This window comes from Brachyhypopomus gauderio, unplaced genomic scaffold (genome assembly GCF_052324685.1).
Source record: "Brachyhypopomus gauderio isolate BG-103 unplaced genomic scaffold, BGAUD_0.2 sc49, whole genome shotgun sequence".
Classification (NCBI taxonomy): Eukaryota; Metazoa; Chordata; class Actinopteri; order Gymnotiformes; family Hypopomidae; genus Brachyhypopomus; species Brachyhypopomus gauderio.
Genome location: NW_027506874.1, coordinates 1,473,645 through 1,486,832, shown reverse-complemented (window position 1 = coordinate 1,486,832; position 13,188 = coordinate 1,473,645). Strand labels below are relative to the sequence as shown.

The 13,188-nt window shown below is 42.6% G+C and overlaps 1 long non-coding RNA gene across 1 annotated transcript; it reads left to right on the top strand.

Annotated features, from left to right (window-relative positions):
* Positions 1-347: 347 nt before the first annotated feature.
* Positions 348-2,741, top strand: LOC143487647 (uncharacterized). Its single transcript, XR_013124324.1, has 3 exons — positions 348-505; positions 689-924; positions 1,016-2,741. It is a non-coding gene; the product is annotated as an uncharacterized LOC143487647 (long non-coding RNA).
* Positions 2,742-13,188: the final 10,447 nt, after the last annotated feature.

Here is a 13,188-nt window from a genome sequence, read left to right as displayed (position 1 = left end):
CAGTTGGACCTTTCTACTGTGAGGCGAAGAATCTCTTTGGATCAACCAATTCAACAGAATGGCCCTTCACATCAGGTACGGTGTGGGCTGGGCGGAGTTCCTACGCTGGTTAGAGACACTCAGCATGTAGACTGAGGTGGTCTTGATCTCTCTTCTCTGGTTCTGTTGCATTTGAGTTCACTGAGTTCTGTGACTGATCGCATGTGTGTGTAAAGTCTTACACGTGTGTGTAAAGTCTTCTCACTGTTGCAGATAACACAGCTATGATGTATACAGCTGCTGGAGTCACTGTGGGTTTGTTTCTGGTACTTGTTGCTGCCCTCCTGTGGATGAGGTGAGAAGTGCAAGACACATTTATCCCTCTAAAGTTTCTTCATAAGATTTATCGTATTCATAAACTCTGGTCCACTACGTGGGTCAGATGTTTCTGCTGATGTTTCTGTGGTGTTCTTGTAGAAGTCGAGCTGCAGCTCCCAGGAGCAAACATGAAGAGATCAGTGTGAACGTGAGTTATAGTGAGAAACTCAGGACAGACGTGAGGCTTCATAATGACCCAAATGGTTTCTTTACTGGGTCTGAGGTTCTACTGGGCTGTACAGGCAGTGGCAGACTTTACAGTGGCAGACTTTACAGTGGTAGACTTTACAGTGGTATGTTTTACTGTGGTAGGTTTCTCTTTCTCTCTCAGCATGACTCTACTCCTGTGTATGGAAACATCTCTGCCCTGGCCATGACCTCTGACCCCACACACTCACAATTCTCAACTGACCAGGATGATGTTCAGTATGGCACTGTATATTTCACACGAAACCACACACAGGAAGTGTCTCCATCGGCAACCACAAGACATATACCTGGCCCACCAGAGGAAGAGGATGTTCAATATGCTTCTGTGAACTTCAAGAGACACTCTGCTGCCACCCTGTGAGCATATCATGCCATTACACCTACTAGAATTATAAAATGTTTACTCTGTGGCTGATTCTGATAAATGGTACATAAATTCATTCCACAGGTCTGAAGGAGCTGATGACCCGTGTCAGATCTACAGCCAGGTCCATAAACCCAAACCCCACACATAAGCAGCGTAACCGTGAGCTCAGAGCTCTGGTCTCTAACAGCAGAACATGCAGCAGCTCTGGATCCTGGAGAAACGCCGACAGGTTGAATTTCAGTTTTCCAACAATCACCGTTCAGCCAGACAGGAGGGAGTCTGGTGACGTTGGACCACTTTACTACTGTAAAAGGACTTTGGTTGTTCCTCTCTGAACACAGGAGGCTGATACCAGTGTTAGTACTGGACTAGTGTTCATGCACTGAACATGCTTGAATTGTGCTTAGTTGTTAGATGTTACATATGTATCCGCAATATGTTAATTATGTCTGGACATTCTGTTAGTTTGTTTTAACTGTAATGTGTAATCAGTACACAGTGTAATACAAGTATGAAAATATAGTGTGCATATTGAATCTTAATTTTTTGTGCTAAGTAGTAACTCAGTAGTTATTGTTTTGTCTACATATAAAGTATAAGAAGCATTTCTATATCTTATTTTATATTTTATTTGCAGTGTGACTTGTGATTTCTATAATTTGAACTTTCAAAAATGAAAGTAACTTTGTCACTTTTCAACATCACTGATTATTTCTTATAGTAATTCTGATTCTGGCTGGTTTTGCTTGGATTGTATTTTTGACCACACTGAATTCCACTATTGGCTGGTGGTAGACGCCATGCAGAGGGTTATTGTCCTATCATGGTTCCTGATCCTCCTCATTACCATCCTCGGGTGTGAAGTTCTCACTTCAGTGTGTTTGGATCTTGGTTGATTCATCCTGGATATTCACCCATATTCCCCCTTCACTAGTGCACAGTCTGCATGTTGGATTTGGGATGAAACCACCTGTCACTCACATCAGTGTTTTATTCTTTATTCTGTTTTTGTTTCCGAAGTGTTTCTCCTGCCCCTCCCATGACATTTGTGACTCCGCCCCCTGATTATCATTCCCACCTGCTTCTAGTTGTTTCTCTTGTTAGTTCAGTGTATTTAAACCCTCTTCTTTGTCTTGTTTGGTGCTGGTTATTGAATGTATTTGTTTTTTTGGTATCTGACTGCTAGTAAGTATTGAGATCTTTCTCATTATTGTTTGTCTGTATTGTAATCTTTGTGTTATTTCCAGTTTATGTTGTAAAGTGCACACTAGTGATCACTAGAGGGGTGTGGTACCCAGGCCCAGTGCCAGTGTAGCAGTTGGGGTTAAGTGCCTTGTTCAAGGACACTTCAGTCATGGCCTTGGGAATCAAACTCACAACTCTCCGGTCATAAGACCAGACCAATTTGGATTCATTTATCTGTTCTTGCTGTATCTTGCTTCTCTTGTTTGTCCATCTGTTTCCTTCTTTTAATTAAAACACCTTCACTTGTGATTCACTCACAGTTCTGACTCGACCCCAGTGTGTTAGACGCACCTTTTATTTAATTGAATTCATTGAGTGAATTTAAAATTTGAGTTAATTTAAAAACCTGAAAGACTAAAAAAAAAGCCTAACATTTCTCTGGTCAACACTAAAGATTGACTGGCTGCACATGCTTCTTAGCACCTGACACATCACCTCCTGTTCTTGCTCCGCCCCCTGACACGCCCCTCATTATGACTGATGCTTGTCCTGCTTTTCTGGACAATGTTACGTTCGTTCCTGGTTTGTTTATCCTTGGCTCCTTGTGCTCTGTACACCTAGTTTAACACGCAGCTCTCTCTGACTTACATTTTATTAATCACATTTTTCTTTTTATTAATGTTTTAATTTGTCTACCAGTTCTTGGTAAAGCACTTTGGTTTTACAGTTTCATGTCCCTAACCATCTGGTGTATGTAGCCTACTGCTACTTCTGATCACTCATCTCCTCTCCCTCTAACTCTAAATCTAAAGCTCTGAGGTTCTTAATCTATCTGCCCCTTTTGTCTGTTTTCTGCTTATCTAAAACTGCAGGGCTTTCAAAACTGATTTAGCTTCTCTTCCTTGACGTCACTTACCTCACCAAGTCAGCGTTTCTGTCTCTGCTGTGAAACCCAGATCTGTGTTATCCACTGTGCTCTCTGGTTCATTAGAAGAACTGGCAGATGTCTGGAGCATTCCTCACATTCTCCCAACACTGAACTGGAAACAAGGCTGCTGTGATCTCTGTACATCATACTTTTCTGAAATATTAAATTGTGTAGATCATAAATCTGATCAGCTTTTTATCTACTGTTAAAAGGGCTGATGTCTCTAACCTGTCACATCAGTCTGTAACTTACAAACCATTATGTTCCACCTGCTCTGAGATTAGGACCTGTTACCCCATTATTAAGAAATAATGGCTTTCTTAAAAACAGTGTTATAGGCTGACATACATATGACACTAAAACAAATATACGGCTTTTACATTGTGGTGTGAAGTGTAGGGTTGGGGTCATAACTACAATCATCTGACTTCACACTTGCACTCAACACACCTGATCCAGGTAACAGGCTTTTATACAGAGTTGTATAGTAACGAAGTAGAACTACTTCACTACTGTACTTAAGTACTAAAATGCTGTATCTGTACTTTACTGGAGTATTATTTTTTTTTCTCCTACTTCCACTTTTACTTCACTACATATTTTCCATCAGTTTAGTACTGTTACTCCGATACATTTTTTACGTGCTGTATAGTTACTTGTTACAATTATAAACATGTTAGCTGGCGCTGTCACCGGATCAAGCGATCAGGCTGTCTTATGAAAACTGCGCATGCTCCGGTCGCGTCTCGTTTACTCTGCTGCTGCCTTCACTCAACACTTGAGCTTCGTAATCTAGGTTCACTTGGCAAGGGTCTGCGCAGCAAAAATGATCGCACACGGTCGCGTGGCGAGGTCGTGCACCTCTATTTTTGTGCGTGCGAAGTTACAAGGTGGAATTCATGCACTTGTACGGCACTTTGAAGGTCCATTTTCAGTATTTTCCAGCACCTTCAGCTTAATTTACATATTTATACAAATACACATATACTCGAAACAGTGGCGGATGCAGCCGGCAGTTTTTGGACCACCCAGGCCCGCCCGTAGATCCGCCCCTGACTTGATATTATTCCAAATAATTCGCTTTTTATCTCATTAAAAGAGATGGTACCGTGTTTGGTAACAGCAGAAGAATAAGTGTATTACATAAGCTTGTTGGTATTTTAATGTACATATTTTGGCACCTTTAACATTGAGTGATCGTGGCGGTGAGAAAGGAGACCACCCTGGCCCTACCTAGACAGTGTTTGCGTTTGCTGGAGTGAAAGTACATTCCTATAGGATGAAGTGCCATCTCTGCCTCCCTAAAGAGGGTGAAATATTGGCCTTCAAAAATTCACCTTCGAACTTGAAGAAACACATCAATGTAAGTTATAAACATAAGGCACAGAAGACACACCAGCTTGAGCTGTTGGTAAGCGCTAGTTAGGTTAGATATCTTGGCTAACTAACCTAATTATGTTCATGACGTGCTGCAGTATTCACTTAACATTAGCTGGCAGTCATAAAGGCGATGTCATGCTGAGTTGTGTTTTAGCAACAGTAAGCAGTGTCTCTCTTCATGCTGACTAATCATGTGCCCATTTTTATAGTGTAGTGTTTTTATAGGGTAAGGGCATTTATTGAGGGTAAACGCAGGGCAGTAGGCTCACCCTTAGAATCCGATGGATGGATTTTACATACGAAATACACCTCGTTTTCTCAGCTAAATTAAGGCAAACTTGTACTTGTGCCTCAAACCTACGACGTAGCGGGACATAGGTTATATATTTTTTGTGTACGAAGTGTTAAGCCCAGTTTTTTAAGTTGCTACTTATTTGTACATAAAGAACACTTTGGAGCAAACCAAACTGCACTCACACACTGCAGGAGAGGTGATGTTCTCATAAAGAACTATTTGTGGTCTTTGACATCTTTGATTTGTAAGTGATATATAAAAACAATTGATAATCAAACTTTGATGGCTTTCTTTAATTAATTCAAAACACAATACTTGTACTTTTTACTTTCAGTACTTGAGTAATAAATTTTAGAATAACCTACTTGCAATACTTAAGTACAAAAAATGCTGAATACTTCTGTACTTCTACTTAAGTAAAGTTTTTAAAGAACACTTCAACTTCTACTCAAGTCAGTGTTTTGATAGAGTACTTGTACTTTTACTCAAGTGTGGGTCTCTAATACTTTATACAACACTGCCTACCTGCTTGTGTGTAGGGGTTTTTAGTTATGATACTTGACTAACCTACCTGCTTGTGTGTGGGGGTTATAGTTATGAGATATAACTAACCTACCTGCTTGTGTGTGGGGGTTATAGTTATGAGATATAACTAACCTACCTGCTTGTGTGTGTAGGGGTTATAGTTATGAGATATAACTAACCTACCTGCTTGTGTGTGTAGGGGTTATAGTTATGAGATATAACTAACCTACCTGCTTGTGTGTGTAGGGGTTATAGTTATGAGATATAACTAACCTACCTGCTTGTGTGTGTAGGGGTTATAGTTATGAGATATAACTAACCTACCTGCTTGTGTGGGGGGGTTATAGTTATGAGATATAACTAACCTACCTGCTTGTGTGTGGGGGTTATAGTTATGAGATATAACTAACCTACCTGCTTGTGTGTGGGGGTTATAGTTATGAGATATAACTAACCTACCTGCTTGTGTGTGGGGGTTATAGTTATGAGATATAACTAACCTACCTGCTTGTGTGTGGGGGTTATAGTTATGAGATATAACTAACCTACCTGCTTGTGTGTGGGGGTTATAGTTATGAGATATAACTAACCTACCTGCTTGTGTGTGGGGGTTATAGTTATGAGATATAACTAACCTACCTGCTTGTGTGTGGGGGTTATAGTTATGAGATATAACTAACCTACCTGCTTGTGTGTGGGGGTTATAGTTATGAGATATAACTAACCTACCTGCTTGTGTACAACCAAGGCTGGAAATAGGTGCAGAAGAAGGATTGTTGTGCACAAAACTTAATATAATATCTGACTCCAAATTATAGTTCAGGCCCGTAGCCAGGGGGGATCGAAGGGTTCGTTCGACCCCCCCACCCCCCGCCCCCACACCCTCCCTCCGTACACACATGCCCCTCAAGATAGGTAGGTCAGCAACAACAGACTCACAACAAACTTATAACAGTGTTGCCAACTCTCACGCAATGAGCGTAAACCACATTTGACCGTTTTCACACACTCATACGCCACACATCCGATTTCTCGCGCTGAAAAAAAATCTAGTTTATTTATCTCTGATCTACATCTATGATTCAATGAGTTACTAGTTCGCTCTGGCGCCAACCACTGGCGATCGATCGCTTTAGGCGCAGCATAGAGGAAACATATAAGACATAACCCCCCCCCCCCCCCCCCCCCCCCCCCCCACTCCCGGTCAACGTTTGACACACACCCCGCCCCCCCACCCCCAAATCAAATCTCAGTCCTAGTGATTTTGAAAAGCAACCTTGCTTATAATCAGGTCCGGCCCTTCCATTAGGCAATATAGGCAAATGCTAGGGGCGCCGTCTGTCCAGGGGGGCGCTCGCATGCATGCGTTTTTTTTTAATTTTTATTAATCATTTATTAATTTATTAATCAATTAATAAATTGTTTAATAATGTTAGTCAAATTAATAATGATTATAATAACAACACACGACACCTATCACCCGCGCGCCAACCCGCCCTCCCCCACGCGCTCTGCGCACCTCGTTACTGTTTCTCTGTGGGGAAAAAGACACCACAGAGTGAGTGACATCTCCTCGAAAAGACGTCAAAAAAAAAGTCACCAGACGAAAAGACGTCTGTTGCCCAGGGTAGAAAAGGGAGAAAAGTGGAGGAAGAAATGCAGCAAAAAACATATAATGGTAAAATGTGGTGAATTAACATTATACCAGTGCCGAACCGTCAGGGACTTCAACGCCTTCTCTGAAGGTTAATTGATCTTAAAAAGGATGCTTTATCTATTATATGTAATATATGTTAATAACACTTCACCAATAATTTGTATTTTTCCTATAAATTGGCTTTCAAATTCATTTTTCGTGCTCGTGATGGAAAAAAAAACTCAGTGCTGAAATTAAAAATCAACCAATCAGAATATTTCAAACCGTTGTTTCTAGGTAAAAGAGAGAAAGGACCTCCCCCAGGAACTTCTGTTTATCTGTCGCATACCCTTGCCTTTTACATTGAGAACTTTTATTATGGATTGGCAGTTTTATCAACCAATCATATTATCGAATTAGAATTGTGGGGTCGTGCTCCAATGGTCTCTCATTTTTATTTGAAACAAATCCAAAATGTTGCCAATCTGTAGCTGTTGTGTTTTTCTTTGAAACCAGCTCGCTTGACTCACAACTAACACTCAGTCGTCATGGTGGCTTTTCCCCCTCTGTAAGATCTTAGTGAACTCCGCCACTCCATAACCAATTAGTGAGCTCCAACTGCTGATACTGTCACAATTTTTACAATTACAAAGCTATGATTAGCTTAGCAAGTTTTAAAATAAATATATATTAAAACACACATATGCTCCTATGTTCATTGCAGATGCACTTTTGAAATAATGTTGCAGTAGGCAAATTGCCCTGATTTGCACTGGTGGTAGTTGTTTTTTATTTTTTTAATTATTATTAATATTTAAGATGATGCAGGGGGCACCAACGAAAATCTCGCCTAGGGCACCACATTGGTCAGGGCCGGCTCTGCTTATAATGAATAAAATATGTCTAAATTAAAAGGTTTGAAATGTGAAATGGGGCATTGGAGTAGAGAGCCAAATGAAGTTTTGGGGGAAAAAGATCCCCCCCATCACAATACTGGCTACGGGCCTGTAGTTGATAAGAATCTAAAAGAACTCACTTCTCAAATAGATCAGATACTGAGCGGTGCAGGCTGAGGATGTGGAAGAAGAAAGAGGAAGCCAAGAAGAAGAGGAAAAGAAGAACCCTGCACCCACAAACCTCCAGTATCTCAAAGGGACAGCAGTCACAAAAACCAGGTTAACCAATGGTGATCTGGTTGTTTGTAAAGACAACCGAGGACATTTGAATACAGAGTGCATTTCCACACAGGACTGCCACCTTTGGGGTGAAGTCTACAAACCTTCTCAGGGAGTGATGGAACTCTTATCCTGTTAATTTGGTTGTAACTTTACCCAGTACACAACAAGCTGCAAAATGAGACTAAACATGCCACACAAACACACTGATATAACTAAAAATACAAATGGTCAGTTTTATCCCATTTCAATGGGAACCTCTTGAGGTTAACCACCATTTGTTGCCCCCTATGGTTTTATGGAGGAACACCAGATCCTGCATCCCCCACAGGAACACATCTCACCACTCCTACACACTTTCATTCCATATATGTACAAATAATCTGTGATGCAAAAATGTGCTTTACTAATGTAGTGGCACGGTGGCCTGGATCAACCCATGATTGACATTTCCAACTTGGAATTCATTTCAAGCATGGGTAATGTTAAATTACTTGGGAGACAGTGGCTATGTGCTCAAGACATAGCTGATGACCCTTTGTAATGCACAGACTGACCGGGAGCGGAGATACAATTCTCTCCATTCTCCACCCGTTCAGTCGTGGAAAGGGCGATTGGGCAGCTGAAAAGCCGGTGGCGCTGGCTGGAGGAAACTCCTTTGGTGCAGGGCAAATTTAAATGAATTTGCATATTTATACGGGGGCGTGCCACAGGAGGAGTCAGCCACTCTCTCGTGTGCGCTCTATTCCATGTTCTGCCAATGTGCGTGGATTCCAGCGTAAGCACAGTTTGATACATCCGGATTTTTTTTGCTTACGCCATTTTCTGAATGTGTCCGTACGCCAGGTTTCAGCAAGAAATCCATGCAAGTCTTTGTACATGAGGCCCCAGAGCTCTGAGCTCATGGTGAGGGTGTTGCGCCGCTTATGTGTGGGGTTTGCGTTTATAAGATAAAATAAGATAATCCTTTATTGATCCCGCAATGGGGAAATTTGCAATATTACAGCAGCAGAGAGGGACAGAGAAAGAAAGTATAAACAATATATAAGATAAATAATTAAAAACAAATGTATGTACACTGGTTTACAAAATATATGATATTGAAAAATATAATAATTTTATGCATGGTTAATATTGCACATAGAAGTACTGAATATTTCATATTTGCCGTATTGATTGCACATTGTTTGGCATGTGGTATCAATGTTAAACATTAACTACAGATTATTGAGTGCAGCGCGTGTTGAACAGTCTGACGGCGTGTGGAAGGACCTGCGGTATCTCTCCTTCACGCACCGCGGGTGCAGCAGACGGGCACTGAAGGAGCTGCTCAGTGCGGTCAGAGAGTGGTGCATGGGGTGGGACAGGTTCTTTAGCATGTGTTTTAGCTTAGACCTGATTCTCCTGTCTCCCACCACCTCCACTGGGTCAAGACCTGGTCTTAGTCCTCATTCTCCTGTCTCCCACCACCTCCACTGGGTCAAGACCTGGTCTTAGTCCTCATTCCCCTGTCTCCCACCACCTCCACTGGGTCAAGAGGACACCCCAGGACAGAGCTGGACTTCCTTATGATCCTGTCCAGTCTCTTCCTGTCAGCGGTGGAGATGCTGCTACCCCAGCAGACCACTCCATAGAATATGGTTGATCCTTAGGAGATACAGTTTGCTCTGGCCCTTCCTGTAGAGAGCAGCTGTGTTGTCAGTCCAGTCCAGCTTGTTGTTAAGGTGGACACCAAGGTATTTATAGGACCTCACAATCTCAATGTCTGTGCCCTGGATGTTTACAGGCACAGGATGAGAGTGTTTAGTCCTGCAGAAATCCACCACCAGTTCTTTAGTTTTGCCTGCATTGATCTACAGGCAGTTCTTCTGGCACCATGTGACAGTCCTGCATCAGTCCTCTGTACTCCCCGTCATCTCCATCACTGATGAGGCCAACGATAGCAGAGTCATCAGAGAACTTCTGCAGGTGGCAGCTGGCAGAACTGTACTGTAAATCTGCAGTGTAGAGGGTGAACAAGAAGGGAGCAAGAACTGTTCCCTGTGGAGCCCCCGTGCTGCAGACAACAGTGTCAGACTGACAGCCCTGTGTCCTCACATACTGCGGTCGGTTGGTGAGGTAGGGGAGACCAGGGACATCACACTTTTTGTGATTTTTCCAATAAATCAAAAACCATTTACACTGGAATAGTCAATTTGCTCTATTATGAACTTCAATGTGTCAACTACTGAAACAACGTATTTAAGTGGGTTTATGAAATATGTACAGGTTGCGAAATTGATTTAAATACAGTCACTCCACTGTTACACCTGTCCCTGGGTACAGGGACGGTTGTAACACATGCCAGGGACGGTTGTAACGTATAAAATTTACTTAATCAAATACTCAAAATGAAAAAGATTATTTATCATTCATGTTATTGTGACTATTCATTTCTTTTTTTTAAATTAGGCCTAATTATTACTTTCACACCACATGACAAAAAAAGAGGGAAAGGCTCAGACACCACACATGGTGTGATGGGAGGATGAAGACACCACACATGGTGTGATGGGAGGATGAAGACACCACACATGGTGTGATGGGAGGATGAAGACACCACACATGGTGTGATGGGGGGATGAAGACACCACACATGGTGTGATGGGAGGATGAAGACACCACACATGGTGTGATGGGAGGATGAAGACACCACACATGGTGTGATGGGAGGATGAAGGTTCAGACACCACACATGGTGTGATGGGAGGATGAAGACACCACACATGGTGTGATGGGAGGATGAAGACACCACACATGGTGTGATGGGGAGGATGAAGACACCACACATGGTGTGATGGGAGGATGAAGACACCACACATGGTGTGATGGGGGGATGAAGACACCACACATGGTGTGATGGGGAGGATGAAGGTTCAGACACCACACATGGTGTGATGGGAGGATGAAGGTTCAGACACCACACATGGTGTGATGGGAGGATGAAGACACCACACATGGTGTGATGGGAGGATGAAGGTTCAGACACCACACATGGTGTGATGGGAGGATGAAGGTTCAGACACCACACATGGTGTGATGGGGAGGATGAAGGTTCAGACACCACACATGGTGTGATGGGAGGATGAAGGTTCAGACACCACACATGGTGTGATGGGAGGATGAAGACACCACACATGGTGTGATGGGAGGATGAAGACACCACACATGGTGTGATGGGAGGATGAAGGTTCAGACACCACACATGGTGTGATGGGAGGATGAAGGTTCAGACACCACACATGGTGTGATGGGGAGGATGAAGGTTCAGGCACCACACATGGTGTGATGGGAGGATGAAGGTTCAGACACCACACATGGTGTGATGGGGGGATGAAGGCACCACACATGGTGTGATGGGGAGGATGAAGGTTCAGACACCACACATGGTGTGATGGGAGGATGAAGGTTCAGACACCACACATGGCTACAGTGGAAGATGGTTGTAACAAGGCGTTACAATCGCCCCAGTATCACCAGTTATGTTTTCACCTCATGTGAACAAGCCTGTCTGCTTGTTGGACACATGTTAATCAATTCTATTTTTAGCTTACACAACAGTGATTCCAATAATACTTGTTTGGATTCATAGATATTTGATCTCAGGACAGTATCCAAAAAATACCTCTGATAGAACAGTAAAATTTTTACATCAAAAAATACTTTTGGTGATTACTTTCTCTGGGAGTTTCAAATGTGGCTCCTTTTTTGTTAGCATGTGCACAGTGAGTGTAATCGCTCTAGCTTGTTTCTGTTTGGAGGAATTCAAGGTGTTACAACCGTCCCTTGTTACAACTGTTCCTGGTCTCCCCTACTAATAGAGGAACCCAGAGGAGTTACTCAGACCATCAGTGAGTCCATCACATATCAGTCAAACACACAGACGTTTAATTAGCCTGCAGAACTGTCCATTAATGTTTAATTTACACAACAGGCCAATATTTAACATGCAGATGTCACAGCAATGAAAATCTCACACCAGTGTGTTAGTCTGTTATAGGCTGTATGTGTGTTAGTCTGTTCATCTAACTGTAACTGCTCCTAAAAGAGGAACTCAGACAAGTTTCTCACACCAATGAGAATCTCACACCAGTGAGTCGTGTGGTTTCAAATGTTTTCAACACATCTATCACACATCTTGTCTTGTTACAGTCATGCCATTTAACTTGAAGTTGCAAAACTCCTCATTAGTGATTAATTTGGGCATTAGGCCAGTATTTAACATGCAAATGTGACTCTCTTATGATTTAAATTCACGGTAAATAAATAAAACCCCCAGAACCCTAAACACAGACCAAAGGAACTGTCACCCAGTTACTGCACACTGACACGTTTCTCATCTCTGGATTATTGGTGACATCTGTTGCTCATTCCCTCTATCTGTTTAAACCTTATTGTCACTGAGATGTGTTTCTACTGTTCACTGTGTACTGAACACTTTGTTGTTTGTTTGTTATTCTGACTTCTCTGAATCACTGACCATGTGTACCAAGAACACCATTACCTGAGTACGAAGAGTTCACACCTGCTCCTACCTAGAACCTACATACAGAGATCCTCCTGTTCTCACTCACACTGTACTCACATTTACTGGAATGTCTTCAGTGGGAATATTGTTTATTGGGCTTTCTTCAGTGGGAGTATTGTTTACTGGGCTTTCCTCAGTTGGATTACATCATTTGGACTAGAGTGGAGGTGTGTGGGTGGTGGTGTGTGGGTGGTGGTGTGTGGGTGGTGGTGTGTGGGTGGAGGTGTGAGCAGAGGAGTGTGAATGGAGGTGTGTGAGTGGAGGTGTGTGGGTGGTGGTGTGAGCAGAGGAGTGTGAATGGAGGTGTGTGAGTGCTGTTGTGGGGATGATGGTGTGTGAGTGGAGGTGTGTAGGTGGAGGTGTATAGGTGGAGGTGTGTGAGTGGGTGGTGGTCTGTGGGTGGAGGTGTGTGGGTGATGGTGTGATGAGTTGGGCTTGTTTTGCAATCACAGGATGTTTGAAACTTGCAGTCATTGAGACAACAATGAACTCCAGAAAATTAGTGAGAGAAATAAAACTTGTCCAGCAGGACAATCATAAAAAATCTAGAGGTGTCAATTCCA